Raw genomic sequence first — 16,368 nt, 5'->3', positions numbered from 1 at the left:
TCTTATAGACCACTGCCCCACAATAGATGATGAGCATTAAAATCCCCAAAAAGGAGGAAAGGAGGAGGAAGTTGCTGAGGAAGGGCAGTTAAGGTAGCACGTGTAAGACTCCTCTCAGGAGGGAGATAAAGATTGCAAACTGTGAGCGCAGAGTAAGTGGACCCTAACAGCAACCGCTTCCAATGTAGTTTGAAGAGGAATCCACGTGCTAGTAATGTGTGTACGGACCAACATACAAATGCCACCAGAAGCCCGCAGGGGTTCGACCCGATTTCGACAGAAAACACGGAACACAAGGAGGGTCGGTGAGTGAGCACCAGTAAAATGAGATTCCTGGAGAACCACGCAAGCTGCATAGTAGGACAAAAGAAGGGATTTCAATTCTGGAAGTCGACGATTGGATTTAGCGTGTTCAGCCTCCCTTTAAACCATCGTTCTGTGATTCTCCAACGGAATTGTAATGGATCCTGTCATACCGCAGGGTCCCCACCCATCACCGACAACGAGGGGGCGACACCCATGAACTACAGGTCAGAATCCGGTTGTGAAGTCGGAGAAGGGACCTCCGGTGACAACAGAGGCTCTTTGTCCCGGGACTTATATTTCTTCTTCTTTTCAGGCTGCGCTCGAGGAGGGCTGTGTGGCAAAAAGGAGCCAGCTGCAGCAAGATCAGGAACAGAAAGAGACCGGGCGACTTGGGGGCCAAAAGATCGCGGCTCTCTCGGTCGTTGCAGGGCAGCAAACCTTTGGCCTGGAAGGTGCCTGGAAGAGGCATCCTGGGGAGGCGCCCTTGACCGGCAGACGCCGAAGGAGTGGAACACTTCTCTGGCTGGGGAGGGAGGGCAGGCCCCAGGGGAGAAGATGTGGGAGCCGCAGGGGAGGGGGGGGGGGAAGAGGGATCCAGGATGAGGGTAAGGAAGGGTGAGGAAGGGGTGAAAATGTAACCAAGCCGTAACTAGATGTCACAGACACAGGGTGAAATCATGTATATTTCTTAGGTGCCCTCTGTGTAGGTTAAACGATCGAGTGACTTTCTTCTTATATACTGGGCAATCTGGTGAATGTGGAGAATGACTGCTGTGACAATTTACACACACAGGAGGGGGAACACAGGCACTCCTCTCATGGAGTGGACGTCCACAGTCGCAATAGAGAGGTGCCTGTGAGCAGCGGGAAGACGTGTCCAAAACGCAAGCACTTAAAACACCTCATAGGAGGTGGGATGTACGGCTTCCCATCACATCGATACACCATAATCTTAACTTTCTCAGGGAGGGTATCTCTTTCAGAGGCCAGAATAAAGGCACCAGTATCAATACGATTGTCTTTAGGACCCTTCTGAGCACGCTGAACCAAGTAAACACCACGCCATCCGAGATTGTCCTGAAGTTCCTCATCAGTTTGAAGTATGAGGTCCCTGTTAAAACCACACCTTGTACCATATTTAGAGACTGTTGCTGATAAAAACTGCTTTAGCTGCCCAGTCTGCAGCCCTACGTGCCTGTATCCAGCTTGGCACAATTGCTGTGTCCATTACCCCCCACCAAACCCGACCGCATCTTGCTCAGGGAGTCCACTTCGCCAAACTTGTCTTCAGTGTGTTCCACAAAGAATAAAGGTTTGGTATTGGTGAAAGTATCTCCATCAGTCCTAGTGCAAACTAGATAATGGGGGAAAGGTTTTGCCCCTAGCTGACGGGCCTGACCCTCTTCCCAGGGGTAGCCACGGAAGGGAAGGCCGAAGGGACAAGAGAAGCAGCACTTGAGGAATCAGTTCCACACGGAGACATGGCCGCAGAAGAACGGCCAGAGTTCAGGACCCGTATGCGTTTCATTTGCATAGCGTCCGCCCTGATACCATCCCCTCCGATCAGGGGCTCTCCTCACGGACGCCACCTAGCCACAGCAAGGGCCGTCTGGCACCGCGTCCATTGCCAGGAGTTCCGATGCTCCAGGATGACGAGCAACCACTCCAAGGCATGCATGAGGATGTCACAGGGATCACACTTCTGATACCTGAGCTGTGTGTTCAGGGGGCTCAACAAAAAGGGTATATAGCGACCCCACCACATGGGCTGGCTACCGTGCTCGCTATGCACCCTAGTGTCAGACAACGACATGAAAGAGAAGGTAGAACGTACTAGGAGGGCGCACGCCGGAGACACTAGGTAAGGTGCTTTTCCCCAAATGGTTCACACTATGGAGGAGAAATTTTGTAACGGAGGTCAAACCCCAGAGGGGGACCAAGGAATGCCAAAAGAAGGAAATGATTATGGAACAAAGCCGAATTGTACAACCAACAGAACCAGGATGATAGCAGGGGCCAACATAAGCAAGGACACCAACAGAGGGAGAGGAGAGGGCGAGGGGAAAGGAGCTAGGAGGGGAAAGGAGGGGAAGGGAAAGGAAATGCAGCCCTGGAGAGAAAGAAGGCTGCAATGGCTCGGGGCCCCATGCTCGCCACGCATGTATTCACAAAAGACTTATTGACCCCCTGGGAGGGTGGAGGCTGGTGGGGCAAGACAATGATATCTGCTATATGCGGGCAGTGATAGCACATTTAAAGTAATTGTCTGATGAATGGCGCTGCCTTGATTCTGCTGATATGGCAGTGCTTAACTGGAGTGATGTCCTTACTTGCATGGTAAGACTTCTTACAATAGTGGATTTAGGCAGAGGAGAATGGACTTCCCTACAGAAGTAATATGTTACTTGTTGGTGGCTAACGATTAATTCTTTACATCAGCTTACACATCCCTATATATTTCTATACTTCCATCGTGATTGAAGACGTCTTGCATTTTGGTGGCTCAAAACTTGGGTAGGAGAAGGAGCAGCACTTCCGTGGGTCAATTTACTTCCGCTGATCGTGGCAGTATTAAGATACTGACTGTGACTTAACCTAAGACGTTTGTCATCTCACAAGAACCTTCCCAAGTTTTACGGAACACTCCTCATCTGTCATATGCAGCACATGGCATTGTGTGTGACAAGTGTTGTAATGAAACCTATTATTATTTCATTAACACATGGACAGAAAACACGACAGTACGTTAAACATAGGTTCTCACTAGTTATATTCAATGGAAGGTTACTGAAGCACTGCTGCCAACCTTTGATGGGTTTGACGTACCTGTACAGAGAAGTGGATTTACGTAAAGATCGTAGCAGAATGTGATTAACTGATGGAGATAGCCATGTGATTAGTAATTCGGAATGAATTTGAAATTGAGGATACCACCGTTATGCTGTCATAGTTATCTTGTGAGTGTCCTTGCTATGGCTATCAATTTTACGATGCTGGCTTCCAGAAACTAATTATGGTTGATTTGAGACTGTGTAAAATGTGTGTGACGTGTGCTTGGATGGGCATTTGATGTCCAGTAAATGTTGGCGTCTGAAATGTGACGTCAGTTGCTACCAACCGGAGGTTAACGGCTGTTAGTAGCACAGTGGACTGTGGCAGCTTGGGTTGGCCAAGGTTTCGTCAGGGGAAGCTACGTTGCATTCTGTTAAACCTAGTTTTTTCCTGTCTTTCAAATCTTTATTATTGCATTTGCTGCATCATACATTTCAATATTCCCTTAGGTCCAAGGTGTGTAAATAGTGTTGAGATTTTAATTCATTCCCCATTGTTAAGTGGCCTGCATGTCTGTTTCACTCACTGACTGTTTGCACGATTATTTTCTGATTTAAAAAAAAGTTGTCTCAGTGTTCCAAGAATTTGCAATATTTGAAGGATCTATGTTAATTAAATGTATGGTTCTTGCGAATCCTTTCAACTTCATGCTCTTCATTAGTCTACTTTGACGTAAAAAATTTGGAAAGTAATGGTTATTAAAACTAAGCGTTTTTGAGTGTTACTCTGCGTTTTAAGACCCAGTGCAGGCTCCATATACCACTTGGTATGCTGAATTCCTTTGCTTGGGCTGGCTAAGGAGTAGTTGACAGCTATTACACAATTTATATGAAGTCACGAGAAGCCAGATTAACACAAAGACAGTCAACAGCCAGCAGGTGAGTTGGTAGCACCACGTTCCTGGGCATTTGCGCCAGCTTCCAACTACGCTGGGAACATGGCGTTCATTCAACTGAGCAAAAGTGAGATCAGCAGCCTTTACATCAAAACGTCTCTCATATTGGAGACGAAACGGTCACAAAAACCGCTTACGTTGTTTCTGTGCACTCTATGAAAAGAAACCTAATTATCTTCTGGGCCACCTTTTCTCTTCCTCATACTATCTTCACTGCTTAGTGAAGTGAGTAAACTTGTGTGTAAACTAAGTTCAAGAATCTGTTTCGCGTATTCTCAGTTGGCTAAACTGATTTGCTTCTCGATACATTTAGTTCTCTAATGTGTTGCTATCAAGGACTCCATTGTCTGAACAACTCAGCATTTCACATGTGTAACTCCAAATAAATGAATGCTGTAGTCCACTTCTGAAGTAATATTCCATGAGCTTTTCAGCTCAGTGGGAGGGAGATTAAAAAGTTACAGAGCAGCATACTTACCACCTCCTCACAGCAGGTTGCATAACTGGCATTCATTGTCTCTCACCCCTTATGCTACCCCTCTTGCGCATCATGTGAACAGACTCCTTATGTAAGGTAAGAAGCTTTCTAGTTTTACAATTGACAGCTGTTTCAGGGGTCTATTTAGCTTCACATCCGTAGGTGTTCCCTGAACGTGTCCCACATGTGACCACCGCGTGGTGCTAGTAGAGCAACAACTGTCTGCCAGACAATGGCTGTACGTCTTCTTAATGTATTCCAAGACCTTACTGGACAGAGAGGGAACGAATCAGTACATAAAAAGCTCCTTTTGTAGGGACACATCTCTAGGAGAATGGGAGTAGGTGTTTATGTCAAATGAACGTCGAGAACGTTAGCAGAAATTCTACAGAACATGCTGTTCAAAAGCAATGATATGTCCCACAGGGAAGTCGTTCAGATAATGGAAATCAACTACGCTATACAAGAGAAAATGGTGTGACACGATACTGTTGGTGCGACATACACGATGCTCACCGAGTAGGCAGGCAACACGTCTGTACTAAAATAGAAATGGTTACCTGCTAAACAACTCACGACACTATTACGTTACCACCTAAACTGACGAACTAATCTCTTTCCTTGGTCGACATGTTATTCAAACATTCGTTAAGTAGGCGGTAGAAAAACGACATACATTTTGTTTGCAATGCTGAAGACGGTTGCATTCAGTTAAGTAGCTTGGAATTGGAGAACGGCACAAACTCACGTTTGGCACTGCTGATGGGAACCATAGCTTTGTCACAACTCAAAATTTTGTCAGATTTCCCTCATTTTCAATACTGTCTCGCTCCAGCAGGAATCGGAGGAACAATCCCATTGATGATGTTAATTCCTATGTTGCAAAGGGTACCTACAAACAGGAATTGAATACAGGCATTCATCGTTTTACACGAAATCATACCATTCAGTTATTTCTGCCGATAACGGCAACAGCTTTTTGAGGGCGGTTACTGTAACAGCGAAGATGCATGTACCCTGAGAATATTCAAAGAATATATTCGAAGCTGAGACAAGAAATATTAGAAACTCTAGAAGTTACAACTACTCAGGACCTTAGCCTTTAATCTGCCAAGGATATTATTTTCAGTACACAGTTTTATTGTTCAAACGCTCTACCGAGTGTTCCAGGCACGCAGCAGCAACGCTCTCTAACTTTATCGCCCCTTTCTATAGACTTCTGGAACGCGAACTGGTAATAGGGATTGGTCAAACAAATGGACAGCCAGCCAGCTTTTGCCCCCAGACGAAACAGTGCATGCTAAGTTTTGGACATCTCATACTGATGCAAACTTTCAGAAGATGATGCCTACATCTTTGGCTTTTATTAATTTGTTTGAAGCCTAGGGTATCATCGGGAGACTGGGCCTAATGTATGAAGTGGTAATGAAATCCCAATTCAAAAGGTTAAAGAATCTTGAAAGCAAGTTTTGTGACATGATACCAGGTCACTGTAGTAAATACAATCAGTAGCTAGGAATTCCTCCTCAATGGCTCACATGAAGGTGCAATATTAGTCCCAATGGTACTTACACTTCACATCGTGGATGTGCCAGAAATAATATCTAAGAAATTTGGTTACGTTGCTGATTGGATAATAAGAACGAGTAAAATTTGTTAAAATACGGAAGACGTCCTCACATATAATTTGTCTGCACTGACAGTACTTCTGAAAACGGAGGCTTGCAGCTAACATTAGTGAAACGCCACCTCTGACGACGCAGGGAGCACAACATATACGCAATTTGTTGACGCCGTCCACGCCAAGGAGCAGGTGCCTGTCCTAGGAACACCGGGGCTCTGAACAAATGGCTTCTGTCATTCCAGGTGGTTTGCTGTTTTTTGTTGTAAGGCGCAAAGATTTTGTTCTTTCGTGCCAACGTCAGAACTGTAGAACACGAAGATGAAAAAGGGGTTAAAACGACTAAACGGTAAACTCAATTGATGGAGGAAAAGACAGCTTAAAAACAAAGACTGATAAAAGTCTATAAAATACACCATAGAGACAATGGAGGTGCTACACTGAAGATTAAATGTCCTTCGCCATATCGCTACAACAGATCGAGAGTAAAACACGGTCGATAGCCCGCGGCACGCCTGATAACGTAGACGGCAAACGTAAATGAGAACATAAGTGGTTAAGAAAAGTGCATTGTGAACCGTCAGAGACTCAGGATAATGAGTACAAAGTGGTAAGTGATCACCTCTAAACTAAGGACGATGGCTAAGAAGAGAGTGCCCAATACGCAACCCAGCTAAGATGATCTGACGTCAAGAGGGCAGAGGAGGAGGCTGTCCAAGCCACTGGGAGAGCCTTAAAAACCCAGGGATTATTCCTAGAATGGAGGACAACTGGTGATGCCAAAGTGACACCACCTGCTGGCAGACAGGAACAGAGATCATCTGGGAGAATATAAGAACCAGCCGGCTGAGGTACGAGGACTGCAGTCTAGGCAGCAGCGTCAGCAGCCTCATTTCCTGGCAGACTGACCTGAGCAGGAAACCACATGGACATCACAGTGGATCCCTCAGGAGTGAGAAACTGAGTTTTCCTGGACCCGTTGCACCAAGGGATGGGCAGTGTACAGTGGTCAGACTCTGTGCCCTTTAGTCTTCGTGCACAGGACAATGGAAAAGCCTGTGTCACCAGATCTATTCTGGCCTCTGAGGGCGAAGAGCTCTGCTGGAAATACTGAGTAGTGTTGCAAAGGCAGATACGGAAAAACGTTGGTGCAGATGACAACGGCACACCTGATTCCACAGTCAGAGCCATCAGCATACAGAAAGGTACTATTAAAAAGTCGCGTGTGTAGGTAGTGGAAGTCAAGGCAATAGAACGAGGCTGCAGTTGTGTCCTTGGGGAGCAAATGAAGGCTAAGGTGAACACAGGCTGCCACAGAAAGCCAAGGTGGAGAAGGGTTCACTCCCAAAAGGATAGTTGCAGGTAGTGTAAAGTTCGGCTGCTGGAGCAAGAACTGAAAATGGGCTCCAGGAGGTAACTGAAGAGGAGTGGGCCCGATACTGGCTATCAAAGTAGTCATCGAAGGAGGCATAGGATGGGTGGCCTGGCATGGCGGAAAAACTCCATGTTTATCTCTTGAGGATAACTTTAGTATGACTGGTAATTCAACAGCTTCGGCATACGCGCTGAACTTGGCTAGCATAAAAGGCGCCAGTGGCCAAACAGATGCGACGATGGTGGGTAGTGTTGAGATGGCATACGAAGGACAGACGCACAGATGCGTAAACAAAGCACCAATATTCTAGTTTTTATTGGACAAGGGACCAGTACAAACCGATAAGGGGGGTTCAATCTGCCCCCAGGAAGTATCATTGAGGACATGTCCTACATTGAGGAACTACGTACAGTGGGCTCCCAGGTGGGACACGAGTGAGAACAAACAGTTTCCTATTGAGCATGAGCCACAGGAATTTCGTAGTTTCAACTAACAGAAGAGCAGCAGGCCAAAGTTGAGAATATGGGGGGAGAAATCAACTGCACTGACAGGAACCAACACAAACGGTTTTGTCAGTGGAAAAAACAATACCATTCTCGATGCTCCATGAGTGAAGAAGTTAGAGACGTCGCTCAATGTGAGAGGTTCCTGGAGGACTGCAATGGATGGCAGAATCGTCAACAAAAAGGGAGCCAGAGGTGCTCAGCAGGAGGCAGGCCATTATAGCGTTAATGGCGATAGCAAAGAGGACAACGCTGAGGATGGAAATTGAGGTACACCGTTTTCCTGGATAAAGTTGTCTGACGAGGCACAACCCACATACACCTTGAAAACTCCATCTTCTAAAAATTGCTGAGGTGAACAGGGAAGCTATGTGTAGAATACAGACATACCAGTCCTCCAGCAGGTGTCTTCCACAGAATCGAAAAATATTGCTTGCCAGGGATTTCCACAGAAAGCCCTTCATGGTATAGGTGGACAAAGTGAAGAAATGGTCAACTGGAGAATGGCGCACTCTAAATCCACATTGGGCACTGGGTAGTAAATTGCAGGACTAACCACCACGCCAGGTGGGATGCATCATATGTTCAATAACCTTGCAAACAGCTGCTGAGAGAAATGGGGCAGTAGCTGGAAGAGTGCTTCTCCTTACCCTGCTTATGCTTGGGTGTGACGGTGGCTTCAGTCCAGCATCTCGGAAACCTTCCCTCCACCTAGAGGGGATTGTCCGTATGGAGGATAAAATACTTGCCTGCAAGAGAAGGTGCTGCAACATCTGAATGTTAACATCTTCCAGCCCTGGGGAACAGAATCGGGATTAAGTGAGATTATAGTACAACTCTCTCATAGTAAATCCGGCATTGTAGCCTCAAGATTCTGAAAAAGCAAGGTTATTGTCCAAGCCGCCTCCACTTTTTTCCGATGGAGGAAGGCCGGGTAATAATGCGTAGAGCTCGAAATCTCCACAAAACAAAGCTCCACGAAGTTTAAGATAGCGATAGAGTCCACTATGACATCTGGTACTGTCATCCAGAGATCTGAGAAAGGCCCTTTCTCCCAGATATCCCTACGAGTTTGGCGCAAATGACAGAAGAGCGAGAGGAACTTAGCAAAAACGTAGATGGATTTCATTTACTAATTTTGTCTCTAAGAATGCAGTGGCACTGTGCACACAACTGTTTACAACAGATGTAGTTTGTCATCGTAGGAGGACAGTTATAAACGCGGAGAGCACGGTTCCGCGCACGAAGTGCCTCGCAGTACGCCTCAGTCCACCAAGGGACCAGGACACAGAGCAGTAGAGAGGAAGTTCGAGGAATGAAATTTTCGGCTGCACTAAGGGTAACCTGCTCATCGCTAGTGCGGAAGTTTGTTCATCGAAGGTCGCCAGCGAGGAGTGAAGCCTCCATTCAGCCTTAGAAAGCTACCAATCAATTTTGCACATATGTAGGGGTATGTGTCAGCAAACAGAAAGCACAAAGGAAACAGTTGCTGGAGTACACGTCACAGAACGGGCCACTCTACAAGCTGTGCAGTGCAGAACGAGGAGTCCAAATAGTGATAGGTGTGTGTGGAGTGGGTGCTCCAATGTTAAGGCGGATGAGGTTGAGTTAATTGTGAATGTCACCAATGACGTCACGTCTCTGTCAGGTTCTTGAAGAGCCCTGAAGGGGCTTCCATTTCATTTCATGTCCCTCGACTCTTACAACTGCCATCTGGTTTCTGTACAAATTGTAAATACTCTTTCGCTCCCTGTATTTTACCCCTGCCACCTTCAGAATTTGAAGGAGAGTATTCCAGTCAACATTATCAAAGGCTTTCTCTAAGTCTACAAATGCTGGAAACGTAGGTTTGCCCTTCTTTAATCTAGCTTCTCAGATAAGTCGTAGGGTCAGTATTGCCTCACTTGTTCCAATATTTCTACGGAAACCACACTGATCTTCCTCGAGGTCGGCTTCTACTAGTTTTTCCATTCGTCTGTAAGGAATTCGCGTTGGTATTTTGCAGCTGTCACTTATTAAACTGATAGTTCGGTAATTTTCACATCTGTCAACACCTTCTTTTTTTAGGATTGCAATTTTTATATTCTTCTCGAAGTCTGAGGGTATTTCGCCTGTTTCATACATCTTGCTCACCAGATGGGAGAGCCAGTCCTGACAAAACTCTACCAAGGCCATCAGTAGTTCCAATGGAATGTTGTCTACTCCGGGGACCTTGTTTCAACTCAGGTCTTTCAGTGCTCTGTCAAACTCTTCACACAGTATCTTATCTCCCATTTCATCTTCATCTACATCCTCTTAAATTTCCAAAATATTGTACTCATGTACATCGCCCTTGTATAGACCCTCTATATACTCCTTCCACGTTTCTGTTTTCCCTGTTTGCTTAGAACTGTGTTTCCATCTGAGCTCTTGATATTCATACAAGTCGTTTTCTTTTCTCCAATGGTCTCTTTAATTTTCCTATACGCAGTATCTATCTTACCCCTAGTGCGGTAAGCCTCTACACCCTTACACTTCTCCTCTAGCCATGCCTGCTTAGCCATTTTGCACTTCCTGTCGATCTCATTTTTGAGACGTTTGTATTCCTTTTTGCCTGCTTCATTTACAGCATTTTTATATTTTCTCCTTTCATCAATTAAATTCCATATTCCTTTTGTTACCCAAGGATTTCTACTAGCCCTCGTCTTATTACCTACTTGATCCTCTGCTGCCTTCACTACTTTATCCCTCAGAGCTACCCATTCGTCTTCAACCGTATTTCTTTCCCCCATTCCTTTCAGTTGTTCCCATATGCTGTCCCTGAAACTCTGTACAAGCTCTGGTTTAGTCAATTTGTCCAGGTCCCATCTCCTTAAATTGCCACCTTTTTGCAATTTCTTCAGTTTTAATCTACAGTTCATAACCAATAGATTGTGGTCAGACTCCTCATCTGCTTCTGCAAATGTCTTACAATTTAAAACCTGGTTCCTGAATCTCTGTCGTACCATTATATAATCTATCTGAAACCTGCCAGTATCTCCAGGCTTCTTCCATGTTTACAGCCTTCTTTTATGATTCTTGAACCAAGTGTTAGCTATGATTAAGTTGTGCTCTGTGCAAAATTTCACCAGACGTCTTCCTCTTTCATTTCTTAGCCCCAATCCATATTCACCTGCTATGGTTCCTTCTCTCCCTTTTCCTACTTTCGACTTCCAGTCACCCATGACTATTACATTTTCGTCTCCCTTCACTACCTGAATAATTTCTTTTATCTGATCATGGAGTTCTTGAATTTCTTCGCCATCTGCTGAGGTAGTTGGCATATAAACTTGTACTACTGTAGTAGGCATGGGCTTCGTGTCTATCTTGGCCACTATAATACGTTCACTATGCTGTTTGTAGCAGCTTACCCGCACTCATATTTTTTTAGTCATTATTAAACCTACTCCTGCATTACCCCTATTTGATTTCGTATTTATAACCCTGTATTCACCTGACCAGAAGTCTTGTTCCTCCTGCCACCGAACTTCACTAAATCCCACTATATCTAACTTTAACATATCCATTTCCCTTTTTAAATTTTCTAACCTACCCGCTCGATTAAGGGATCTGACATTCCACGCTCCGATCCATAGAATGCCTGTTTTCTTTCTCCTGATAACGACGTCCTTTTGAGTAGTCCCCGCCCGGAGATCCGAATGGAGGACTATTTTACCTCCGGAATATTTTCCCAAGAGGACGCCATCATCATTTAACCATACAGTAAAGCTGCATGCCCTCGGGAAAAATTGCGGCTGCAATTTCCCCTTGCTTTCAGCCGTTCGCAGTACCAGCACACCAACGCCGTTTTGGTTAATGTTACAAGGCCAGATCAGTCAATCATCCAGACTGTTGCCCCTGCAACTACTCTTCAGGAACCACACGTTTGTCTGGCCTCTCAACAGATATCCCTCCGTTGTAGTTGCACCTGTTGTGGTTGGCAGGAGAGCCAACCGTGATAGTAAAGGAGGCCGAAATGCTCGCGTTTTAGCTCACGCAGGCTCGCGTGAGGTCTGGAACATGACAAGGGAATTAGAATTGAGAAAAACGGACGTAGCTGGTGGAATACTTAACTTTAATCCATTAATGGAGAACGTCGCTCTTTAAAGTACATGATTCACAATATCAATAATACGGATAATGGCGCCTTGCTGGGTCGTAACAAATAACGTAGCTGAAGGCTATGCTAACTATCGTCTCGGCAAATGAGAGCGTAGAAGTCAGTGAACCATCGCTAGCAAAGTCGGCTGTACATCTGGAGCGAGTGCTAGGAAGTCTCTCTAGACCTGCCGTGTGGCGGCGCTCGGTCTGCAATCATTGATAGTGGCGACACGCGGGTCCGACGTATACTACCGGACCGCGGCCGATTTAAAGGCTACCACCTAGCAAATGTGGTGTCTGGCGGTGACACCACAGCACCTACGGTACGGATATCTGTACCGTTGAGGCACGCAAGCGTCCCCACCAACGGCAAGGTCCGTGGTTCATGGGGGGAGGGCCCTGAAGGGTATTGTGTACATTAAAGTCACGAAGTAGCAAAAAGAGGTGAGGGTGTTGGCCACTGCTAACATCAAATGCTGGAGTGATGTCAATAATAGAAAGGGAACAAGTGATGAAAGGAAATTCAGACTGTAACAGCTTGCAGCCAAGTGTTCAGTGAGAGTGATTGAATATGAACGTCAACCAATAGGAGCAGCATGAATCCTTCACGAGATGGAATGTAATCATTGGGAGAGAGGGGGGAGATTAAAGTGGACTGGAAAGAAACGGAAGACGTCGAAGCCATCACAAGGGCAATTTTGTTTCCTCAGGGCAGGGATTCCAAGAGCAGTTTAAATCTTCATTGTTGGATGTAGTGACAAACATTCCACTGGAGGGAAGTCATGACGGATATGGGAGGAGGAATAATGGTGGGTTGTCACCTCATGGGCTGCTGAGTGTCAGCCTTCAAAGAATCAATGCTATAGGGCGTAGTGGCTGGAGGATCCTGTTCCATGCAACCTACGAAAGTGTCGGCATCCTCACTGAGTAAGTGTGCAGGTTCCATGGCACGAAAAAGGTTGGCACTGGCAGAACGGAGCTTGGGCAGGTGAGGGTGTCATGTGACGACGCTGCTTATGAGGACCAGCGAGTCAGCGAAAGGAAAGACAGTTTTCCTTGGATATCTGAGCCTTTGCTGTCGGCAGATGAAGTTTCAGATGTCTGTTGGCTTGAAGGATGTTTAAAATCTTCACAGGGCACTTTAGTCCCTGATTTCTAGCCTGCTGGTTGTGTAGCAGGTGATTTCGCCGCCAGAGGTGAAGATGTTGCGAGTTGCAGCTTCGGAGAAGGAGAAGCGGATACTACCGTGACACTAGGCTATTTTACAACTGCGATGCTGCATTTGAGAACACATGTCCGTGTGGCGATTTCCTTTGAGGAGCGAGGAGTATCGAGATTTATACTTTTAGTAGCAGATGGTGGAAAACACAGCTTTCACTATCCAACAGCTTGTTAACGATAGGTTAAGGCTCTTTTTCCTTCACTCTGATCGCCTTGACAGCTTGCTCACGGAGATACAGAGGAAATTAACGAGATGAGGCAGCATAGTTGATATTGTAATTTATGCAGCAGGGAGAAGGTGGTGGGCAATTGCACTCATGAGCATCCCTACCACAAGTACTACATTCGGCTGTGCTTCGTCAAGATATTTGAGTATGGTTGTAATGTAGACACCAGCAACAGCTGACTGGGCTTGTCATGTGGCACGTGATGAACTACTTAGCTTGCCGTGATCTGACAGAAGCACTACTACATCGGACATGGAACAGTGTGTGTAGGCACTATGGTTTTGTCAACCTGTTTCATTACCTGATGGTCTTCATCCATCCAGATAACACTCGCTGCAGAAAAACCAGAAATATCAGTGGAAGTTCGAAAAATACGTCCCACCGGTGAGAGTATTAAAATCCTAAAGGTAAACTTCAACTAAGTGCCAGAGTTTGAGGTGCTCATCAAAAGCAGTGATGCTCACATTGTGGTAGGTACAGAAAGCTGGTTCAAATCCGAAATGGTAGATTTTTAGGGAAAATTTAGGTGTACATCGAAAGTATAGATAAATGACAAATACAGGTCGTGTATTTGTCGCAGTACAGTAACTCAAATCCACAGAGAGAAATTGAAGCTGCATGTGGGTGACTGCACAAGACTGAGTACCACGAGTGGGTATAAAAGGATCCTATCGCCCAACAGACTCCTCTACTGATGTAACCGAACACTTGAACAAAACTAATTTTCCCAGTTAATTGTTGGATGATTAAAGTCTCCACCACTGATTACAATATGATTGGGGAACTTGTTGAGAAGTGAACTGAGGTTTCGTCTAGTGGTGGGTATGGTAGGGCGTCCTGTGAAAGTTCACTAACAATTACTGTAACTGACAGTTAAGAACCCTAGTTATGATGGAAATATATTGGATTTAATGCAACGAACATACCTGAATTCTGAGGATACCCACATCGAAACTGGGATCAGTGACCATGGTGGGGTTCTGGCAACAGTGATTATTGAAGTACAGAGGTCAACTAGAGCAGAAAGATAAGTATGTTCTGTAAACTAGATGAAAATGGATGTTGTCATATGTGAATGACGAACTGGCAACACAAGGCAGGAGCATGTAGAAGAAATATGGCTCAAATTTGAAAGGGTAATTGACCACATGCTGGATAGATGTGTGTCCCACAGAACAGTTCATAATGGGAGATAACCTCCATGGTATAGAAACGCTGTAACGGAACTTTTAAAGGAACATTAGTGCAAAATAGGTCTGAAAGCTTAGGGCTATAGATAGGTGCTGAATGAAATGTTTGAAGGGATCACGCTCTGTTGACAGGCAGTGACTACCGTAGCCAAATATGTGAATGTAGGCTTTCCCGGCGTGTACTGCTGATGAAATCTTCTCGGGCTTCCATCCGGGTATCTGCGTCGAAAACCCGCGACGTTTCGATGAGGACATTTAACGTATATAGAGATGGGCAGCACGAATGGTCACAGGGTTAATTCGTGGGAGAGAGAATGAAAGAACTAATTCTCGAATACAGAAGCTATCCCGAGAAAGTGTTAAAGTTTCAAGAACCGGTTTTAAATGATTACTCTAGGATATACTACCATCCCAATTGCTCACATTGGGATCGTGAGTATATGATTAGAGTAAGTACTGCACGCACAGAGGCATACGAATGATCGTTCTTTCCGTGCTGTATACGTGAATACAAGAGGAAGAAGCTCTAGTAACTGGTACAATGGGACGTAACTTCTGCCATGGACCTCATGATGGATTGCGGAGTATAGATGCAGATGCAGACTTAGACGCTACCACCTTGAAACTCATCTGCATCGTCCTCTTGTTTCCTCCCTTACAAGCCAATCATCTTACTTTTTCTTTTGGCAGTCAAAAACTGGCGGAACTGTTTTCGTAGCTCTATTCTTTTTTGACAAGTTCTCTTTACTTGGGCGTCCTCGCTTTGATTTCTCTTAACGGCTAATAGTCCACCCGCAATTTCCGCTTTTAATTTGCGCAGTGGAATGTGTTGTTCTTGAAGTAATCTGCAGTCCATTCGAGTCACCTGGTGATCACCGCAATTTTAATTGCGTCCTGGAAGCTGTATAAATACTAAATCATCGATGCTATGTAGTATTTCTATAGTTATGATAATTTGTCAATCAAATACCACCAATACAGGTGTTGTAAGGTGCAATGACCCACCTTGGGACTTGCACGTATTGTCTTTGTGGAATGTTCCACCTGTGTCTCACCCTGAGTCTCAATACCAACGAAAGATGAATGCAGAGTAAGACGTTTGTTATCGTACGTATTACTACAATGGATCTCCTGTATCTTCTATTGGACATGCTATTGCTCCTCGTTCTCCAGCCTTCATGTCTTTTCGTTGGGGAGGTCAATCTTTCAGTATATTTACTCCTAATACTCAAGAGAGTACTAAAGAGTGTCACTCATAAAGAAATTGTCGGCGTGCACCTTGAAATTGTGGTTTTCTGTCAATGTGTGGTTTTTTGTAGTTTTCGGGCGCAAACTACAGTGGTCATTAGCGCCCAGACTAAATTATGAATGCACTGTGAGGCACAATGTTAAAGCAGCAACTAAAAAGGACAACACTAATAAAAGGCACATTAACAGGCAAGGAATAATAAAAAACAGCATAATCAAATGTCAGACAGGTTTGTCGAGTGGATAAACGATGAACGCGAGCAGCTGCTTTTGGGTCATCCGCTAAAATTTCTTCCAGAGTACATGGGGGGCTATGATCAAAGCGCAGTGCACTAAAATTTGGACAGGACATT

The sequence above is a fragment of the Schistocerca gregaria genome, unplaced genomic scaffold (assembly GCF_023897955.1).
Source record: "Schistocerca gregaria isolate iqSchGreg1 unplaced genomic scaffold, iqSchGreg1.2 ptg000428l, whole genome shotgun sequence".
Lineage (NCBI taxonomy): Eukaryota > Metazoa > Arthropoda > Insecta > Orthoptera > Acrididae > Schistocerca > Schistocerca gregaria.
Note: the sequence above shows the minus strand (reverse complement) of the source record.